Raw genomic sequence first — 8,394 nt, 5'->3', positions numbered from 1 at the left:
CGCCCGGCGCCCCGGCGCGGCCGCCCCGAGCCCTCCGGCGGCAGTGCCCTGGCAAGTCTGGGTGGCCTGGGGCCACGGCCGCATTTGCCACGGGCCTGTAAGCAGGCCCGAGAGGAGGGCCGAGGGGAGCCGGTGAACTCCATCCGCGGACCGCGAACGGGAGTCGGAGCTAGAGGACGAGCTGTCAGAACTGACGGGAGGAGGGACCCAGTGCCGAGGCCCCCCGGCCTCGTCCCACTGGACTCTGCTCTCCGGCCCGAGACAGCCTCTCCCCTGGAAACTCCTTCCCTAAAGGGGCCGGAGGCAACAAAGGAAAGTCACTGAACGAGGTTTACTCCTTGGTGTGCAGGATGGAGCAAACGCGTGGAAAGTCGTTTTAAAAGAATTCAGACTACGGAATTAGGAACGCTGTAACCAGATCCTTTTAAAACCACACTTTTTTTTTCTACAGTAAATGATAACCAGCTAATCTGCTTCACCACAGACATCACCCACATTGAAAGCATGTATGAAAGCTCTTGAAAGTAGGTCGAGAAAGAAAGAAAAAGAAAAACAGCAATAAGCATTCTACTTAAATCATAATGGAAGAGTAAATTGAGGCCAAAAAAAAAACACCCAAGGTTGTCAAAAATGATCAAAAATAGCATTCTCTTCCCTGGTGCTACACGTAGAGATGGCATTCTGAACCATATTTTATTTAAACAGAAAGGAATGAAGACCTGGTATTAAAAGAATAGAAGAGTTAGTACATAAAAATTAAAGTCCTAAAGCCCTTAACGAAACATCTTTGTTAATATTAGCACCAAGGGGCCTATTTTTCTTTTGATGCAAAGGAATTAAAGAAACAATGATGTAGGTGCACCTAGACTTTCCACTATTGTAATTGGACTGAAGTATATCTTCTAACACAAACATCTTAAAAAAAAATTCTGTCTGGAGATATGGTGCACACCTGAAATCACAGCCCTAGAAAGACTGAGACAGAAGGATTCAGGATTGGAAGCCACATACAAATACTGTGTCAAAAGAAAAAAAAAAGTCTATTGTGCAGGATTCTGTTCCAAAATTTTCTAGTAGAGAATGTCCCACATGCTATTCTGAAGGAATGTTTTGTACAATTAGTGGGTTGTCTGTTTTAAAAGTAATGTGGTATATGGTGAGCAGACACAAAGCCCTTGGACAAACAGTATCAGTTACTACATTACAAATTAACAAGTTAGAATCTTCAAATGCTTATTTGTACAAGAGGCTAGAGAACGTTTGAAAAGCTGAGAAAAGGGATACAACAGTATCATTGAGAGCTGAAATGCAACAATTAAGGTTTTTTGTTTTTATTTTTGTTTTTAATTTTTAACCTGGTGAGAAACCCTAAGCTTGAACTGCTAGTGATTTTGTTTTTGTTTTGGGGCTTAAAGTCAGGGCCTGAGTGCTGTTCTTGAGCTTTTTTGCTCAAGGCTAATGCTCTACCAAGAGAACCACAGGTCTACTTCCAGCTTTTTGGTGGTTAGTTGGAGATAAATCTCATAGACTCTCCTGCCCAGGCTGGCTTTGAAGCATGTAAGCCAACAGTGCCCAATTGATTTTTAGTATTTACAACTTATTTTCCCTTCTTAGGTAATTTAAATATAAAATGAAGTTTGAAATGAAACATGTTTAGTGTTATCTTAATTGCAGTGAAAAATCCAAAATGAAGAAGGAGTTTAACCAAACGCACCAGGAAAACTAAGGACATTTAAGTAATCAAAGGTTACCTCATTTTCAGTTTCCTGGCAATGACGTATACTACACATAATCTACAGTAAGGAAGAAAATGGAGAGGAGATAAATATCCACAGAGAAATATACCAAAAAAGACTAATTTTGTTTTAAAGGATTGCCTATGATTGTAGCTCTGTGATAAAGCAAGATGCTAAACCCTGGCTTGGATGGGCAGGATGCTAAGGAAATGGGGGAGGGACAGGGAATTACCTGAAAATGTAAATATGTAGGTCATTCCACATCATGCCCATGATAATTGTATAGCTAAGGAGTCTTGGTTATCAAATTGATTCTTATCACTGCTACAGCCATATCCTTCACTTTCAGTTAGTGCCCGTGGACCCTACTTTCTTTTCCTATACTATTTTTTTCTTTGCATTTATGTAGAAATATGTAAAGCTCCCTGGAAATGTAAGGACTGAGGATGAGAGCCATCAATACTTAGGAAGTACTTAATATTCATAGGTACTATTTGGTTTTGGAAAATTAGAAGTGAATAAAAACTACCCCTTCTTACAATGTTGGGGGAAAGGTGACCTGCAATCCCAATATAAGCTTGTGACAAGCGTTTTTATGAAAATGTAGTCTCTGAACATTAAAATAGCCTAAGGGGGCTATTTAGTGAGACTAGATGGCCTAGGAATCTCTACAGAAGTGTGAGCTTTTGTTTTTAATGAAAAGAATTGGAAATCGTATCCCTTCACAAGTCGATCTTGGAGACTTCAGAAGTCTCATTATCTAAAGAAACGATGCAACAGCAAGTACACAGGACTGTGTGCCTGAGTGCACTTGTTCTTTTAAGTATTAAACTGTGTCTGTCTCTGTCTGTCTGTCTCTCTGTCTCTGTCTCTGTCTCTCTCTCTCTCTCTCTCTCTCTCTCTCTCTCTCTCTCTCTGTCTCTCTCTCTCTCTCTCTCTCTCTCTCTCTCTCTCTCTCTCTCTCCACACACACACACACACACACACGCACAGAGTTCCTAGAGGAAATCCTAGACCCGTTCCATAAAGCAAAAATAGGCCCTAGGACCAAGAGCTCCGAGTCTCTAAGGAAGTACACATTCACACAGAGAAACCACCCATTTTGAGCACTGAGCGACTGTTATGGGCGTGGTATAAACATACAGGGCTTCTTACTCGGTTTCAGTGTAAATCTGGGAGGCAGATGGAGAAGGCTCCCCCACCTCTGCGATCAGTACTGCTGGGGGCCCTGGGGGTGGACGTCGCTTCCGGGGCCGCGCGTGCACTCCGGGGCTGCACAGGGCCGCCGCCGCCGAATGCCTTCTCTTTCTGGGATTCTTGAAATAAGGGCAGGGAAGGAGCTGGGTTGTGCGGGTTACATGCAGGCAATGCAGAGCCAGGGGGGCGCCCCAGGAACGCAGCGATCCTGGCAAGAAGCCCCCATTAGCTCTTGCTGTCTCCAGACCCGAGGCGCCCGGCCGCCGGGCCGGGGAAAGCGAGACCCTCCCTGCAGAGAGAGGAGAGCGCGCGTCACCCTGGGCCCCGGGGAGCCGAAGCCGGAACGGGCACCGGCTCTCGCTCCAGTCCGCTGCAGTACCCCTGCCTGCACCTCCCCAGCCAGCCGGAGCCCCGCTCTGCTCCCCCGGCCGCAGCCGCGCCCGAGAAGATCTCGCCCTGCTCCCGCTCGGTGTCCGCCCGTCGCCGGCGCCCAGCGTTCGGTCGGAGCTTCGACTTTTGCAGCTGCGGATCAAACCCGCAGCTGGACGGTGGCTCCGGGCTTGGATACAGAGAGGCCTCCGGGGCCCTCCAGCTCGACCGCCTGAGGCGCCTCTCCAGGGCGTTAGCTGGGTGCTGGAGGGGCTGCGCCAGAATGCTGCGGAGGCCGCGCAGCGGACACGGCTGCTCCGTCTCCTGCGCGCTCCGTCTGCCTCCTTCCAAAGGGCCGGGCCGCCAGGCCCACGCCGCACCGTAGGGCTGGAATCTGGAATTGGGTCCAATAGAAAGTCCCTGAGAGAGTCTGGGAATCGGCGGTGCCCACGGACTCTGAGTGAGCAGGAGCTTCACGAAGCGCTATTTGCATCTGTTAGAAACACACAACACGTTTCCAGGGAAGACATTTTCCCTGAGAGGAAGAGCAGAGGAGTCCCAGTGTTGAAAACATAAAGCAGGTGCTGTGCTGCATGTGGAAATGATTCCCAAACGGCAAACGTTAAGTTCACATTTGAGAGGATGATTTTCAGTCCTTGGATTTCTCCCTCTCCCTGCCAGAAGTCTGGCATATAAACTTACATGAACAGATCATGACGGAGACATTTCTTTCTCTCTTTTTCCTTTCTTTCTTTTTGCCCGTCCTGGGGCTTGAACTCAAGACTAAAGACCTGGGCGCTGTCTCTGAGCTGCTTTTGCTCAAGGCTTGAGCCACAGGGCCACTTCCAGCCTTTTCTGTTTATGTGGTACTGAGAAATTGAACCCAGGGCTTCATGAATGCTAGGCAAGCACTCTGCCACTAAGCCACATACTCAGCCAAGGAGACAATTCTTTAAAATTTATTTGAATGTTTTTTGCTTTCCATATGAGGAAGAGCAAAATGCAAAATGAGGCCGGGCACCTAAGGTGCATGTCTATAATCTTAACTATTGCAGAAGCTGAGATCTGAAGATCATTGTTCAAAGCCAACCCCCTTAGGAAAGTCTGTGAGATTCCTATCTCCAATTAACCACTGAAAAGCCTGAGGTGGAGCTGTGGTCCGTCAAGAAATAGAGCAACAGCCTTGAGCACAAAAGCTAAAGGACAGTCCAAGTAGAACCAGACTCACAGACAGACACACACACACACACAGACACAGAGAGAGAGACACACACACACACACACACACACAGGATCAAAAGAAAATGCTGGGGCTGGGAAGGTGGCTTAGTGGTAGAGTGCTTGCATTGCATGTATGAGGCCCTGGGTTCGATTCCCCAGCACCACATAAGCAAAAAAAAAAAGCCAAAGTGGTGCTGTGGCTCAAGTGGTAGAGCGCTAGCCTTGAGCTGAAGAGCTGAGGGACAGCGCCCAGGCCCAGAGTTCAGGCCCCACAACCGGACCCCCCCCCAAATGCTTTAATGAGAACCTCAATTATTCAAACTTCTGTCCCTGAGCTCATTTGCCAAAGCCAGTATTCTACCTCTTTGAGCCATAGCTCCATTTCCAGTTTTCTGGTGCTTAATTGGAGATAAGAATCTCAGGGATTTTTCTGCCAGACCTGGTGCTTGAACTCAGGGCCTGGGCACTGTCCCTGTGCTTCTTTTGCTCAAGGCTAGCACTCTGCCACTTGAGCCACAGCACCACTTCTGTCCTTTGCTCTTTATGTGGTACTGAGGAATCGAATCCAGAGCTTCATGCACAATGCTAGGCAAGCACTCTACCAGTAAACTACATTCCCAGCCCCCAAACTTCTAATTTACCAAGATGAAAATAATCCTGTGGGCTGTTTGGGAATGTGGCCTAGTGGTAGAGTGCTTGCCTAATATGTAAGAAGCCCTGGGTCTCAGTACCACATATACAGAAAAAGCCGGAAGTGGAGCTGTGGCTCAAATGGCAGAGTGCTATCCTTGAGCGAAAGAAGTTCAGGGACAGTGCCCAGGCCCTGAGTTCAAGCCCCAGGACTGGCAAAAAGAAAAAAGAAAGAAAGAAAGACAGATAGACAAAGGGTAATGTGGTACACAATCTCTATGGAAAATCTGACAATTTGTTCCTAGCCCTTCTCCAATAAATGAAGAGAAAAACATAGACCTTTCACTTACTAATTCTTCTGATTTATTTTATTTGTTGTGGTGGTGGGGAATGAAACTAGGGCCTTGAACTGGAGCATGCATTACACAACTGAGTTGCCTTATATTTCTAAAATCATTGTATATCATTTACTTCATCATTTGTAACCAAGGTTGCTCTATGGTACTTTCCTTGATCTGCCCTGGTAAAATAAAGTCTAGATTCAATATCTGTAACCAAAGTAGATATGACTTATTTGTTCTGTTTCCTTATAGATTCCTCCTTCATACAATCATTCTCCAAAGAGTCTATAATTTTATTAGTAACTGTGTGTGTATGTATGAGAGAGAGAGGGGGGGGTGGTTCTGGGGCTTGAACTTAAGGCCTAGGCAATGTCCCTGAGCTTTTTTGGCTCAAGACTAGTGTCCTACCACTTGAGCCTTAGCTTCACTTCTGGATTTTTGGTGATTAATCAGAGGTAAGAGGCCTGCCAAGGAAAGTCATCATCCTGTCCTCAGATCTCAGCTTCTTGAGTAGCTAAGATTACATGCATGAGCCACTGGGCACCCAGCTCTTACTATAATTTTATCTGGAAATTGTCTTTTACTTTTTATTATTCTTTCTATAGATATGCCTTACTCAGAGACTAATCTCTTTGAGGGTAGAGATAGTCATATTTTGTTTTTTATTCTGCAATACTCTTTGGCAAGTAGCAAAGCAATAAGTATCAATATGTGTCCACTGAAGTAAGTTCAATTGTTTATAGTTGATAGTTGTATGTAAAAATTTATACTGAACATTATTTAAAATATCCTAGAGTCTATAGGGAGAATTTACGCCCTTTAAACTTTAAAGACTTTACTGCTGCCTTTAAAATATTTTAAGAGATACTGTTTTATCAGCAAAATTATCTATTAAAAAATAAGAGAGATAGGAGTTGGTGGCTCACATTTGTATTCTTAGTTACTCAGTGGGTTGAGGTCCCAGGATCATGGTTTGAAGCCAGCTAAGGCAGGAAATTCCCTGAGACTCTAATCTCTAGTTAATCAGCAAAGCAGAAATGAAGATGTGAAGTAGTACAGAAGTAATAGAGTACCAGTCTTGAGCAACAGAGCTAAAGGACTGCCCAGGCTCTGAGTTCAAACACCAGTACTGACCAAAAAAAATTCTAAAATTAGGGATATTTCTCATGAGCAGGTTCATTAACATGTACAGACTCTGTACTCACATGTACAGACTGTGTTTTCAATCCTGTGCAAAAAACAAAAATTGAGCTCAACGATTAGAATTAAAAGAAAACAAGAGCTGGGTGCTGGTAGCTCATGCTTGTAATCCTAGCTACTCATGATGTTGGGATCTGATGATTATGATTCAAAGCCAACCAGGCAAGAAAGTCTGTGAAACTCTTATTTCCAATTAACACCCTCCCCCCCCAAAAAAAAACAAAAAACCAACCATAAGTGGAGCTGTGGCTCAAGTGGTGAAGCACTAGCCTTAAGTACAGAGTTCAGGGTACAAAACACAAGCCATAGGTTCAAGCCCCTGGACCAGCACATAAAAAAAAATATGATACATGTTCAAGCCTTACATATAACAGATAAGCTGTAAATGCATGGACTCTAACTTTCTATTTAGCTTATTCTGTGCTTGAGGACTGATTTGGTTTTGCCTTTGCTTTTTTATGTTGTCACAGTATTGATGATGTTTTATTTCATTTCTGCAAGAGATTTTTACATTCACACTCGAGTTTCTTTTTGGTGCTGGTCCTGAAGCCTGAACTCTTGGCCTGGAGGCTGTCTCTGAACTTTTTTTTACTCCAGGCTAGGAATCTACCACCTGAGTCAATCCTCCTCTTACTGCTTTTTGCTGGTTAATTGGAGATAAGAGTCTTAACAGTCTTTCCTTCTCTGGCTGGCTTTGAAGCTTAATCCTCAGCCTCTTGAGTAAATTGGATTACTGGTATGAACCATTAGTGCCAGAAGGGCACAGCTTCTTGAATTGCCATGTCTGTAAGAAGTACTCAATTTGATCAATATGCAGATTATCAGACCATAACTCTAGAATATTTGATTTAGTTGACTGAGATTGGCTCTGGAAATTTGCATTCCAATCTTTTGTGGACCAAACTATTCTAGACCTTTGGCTATCTAATTCTGCCTTAATCTTCCCCTTGAACTCATTTAATCAATTTTACTTAAAAAAAAAAAGCCTGAATATACACTTACTTCAAACCCACCCCACTACCTCTACCCCTGCACAGAAACTAAAACTGCTTGAATTTCACTACTATCTAACCTTATTAGAAAAAGTTGGTAAGGATAGGAATGTATTCTTTGTGCCTTATCTATCTGATCCCCAGCACAGAAAACAAAACTATTCTGTATTTTTCGTCTACAATGAAAGCCATTTCTCTTTTTGCATATATAATGGGGAGTGGAGGTATGTTATAATTTATATTTGTGGTAAAGTTTTCAAGCAGTAAAGAGAGAAAATGAAAAATAAAAATCACATCAGCTGCTGGTGGCTCAAGTCTATAATCCTGGCTATTCAGCTTGAGATCTAAGAATTACTGTTTGAAGCCAGCCAAAGCAAGAAAGTCCTTGAGACTTTTATCTTAAATTAACCAGCAAAAAGCCAAAAGTAAAAGTGTGGCTTAAGTGGTAGAGCACCTTTCTTGAGCAGAAAACTCATGTGAGAGCTTGAGGCCCTGAGTTTCAGCCACAGTACCTGCATGCACATGCGTGCACACACACACAGACACACACACACACACACACACACACACACACACACATTGATTTAAAAACATTTCTGAGTATAATACCATCTGATTTTCTTCTTGTTGTTGTTGTTGGTTGTGGGGCTTGCACTCAAGGTCTGGGCACTGTCCTTGAGCTTCTCTGGCTCAAGGCTAGCACTCTAC

This window comes from Dipodomys ordii, unplaced genomic scaffold (assembly GCF_000151885.1).
Source record: "Dipodomys ordii isolate 6190 unplaced genomic scaffold, Dord_2.0 Scaffold158, whole genome shotgun sequence".
Lineage (NCBI taxonomy): Eukaryota > Metazoa > Chordata > Mammalia > Rodentia > Heteromyidae > Dipodomys > Dipodomys ordii.
Note: the sequence above shows the minus strand (reverse complement) of the source record.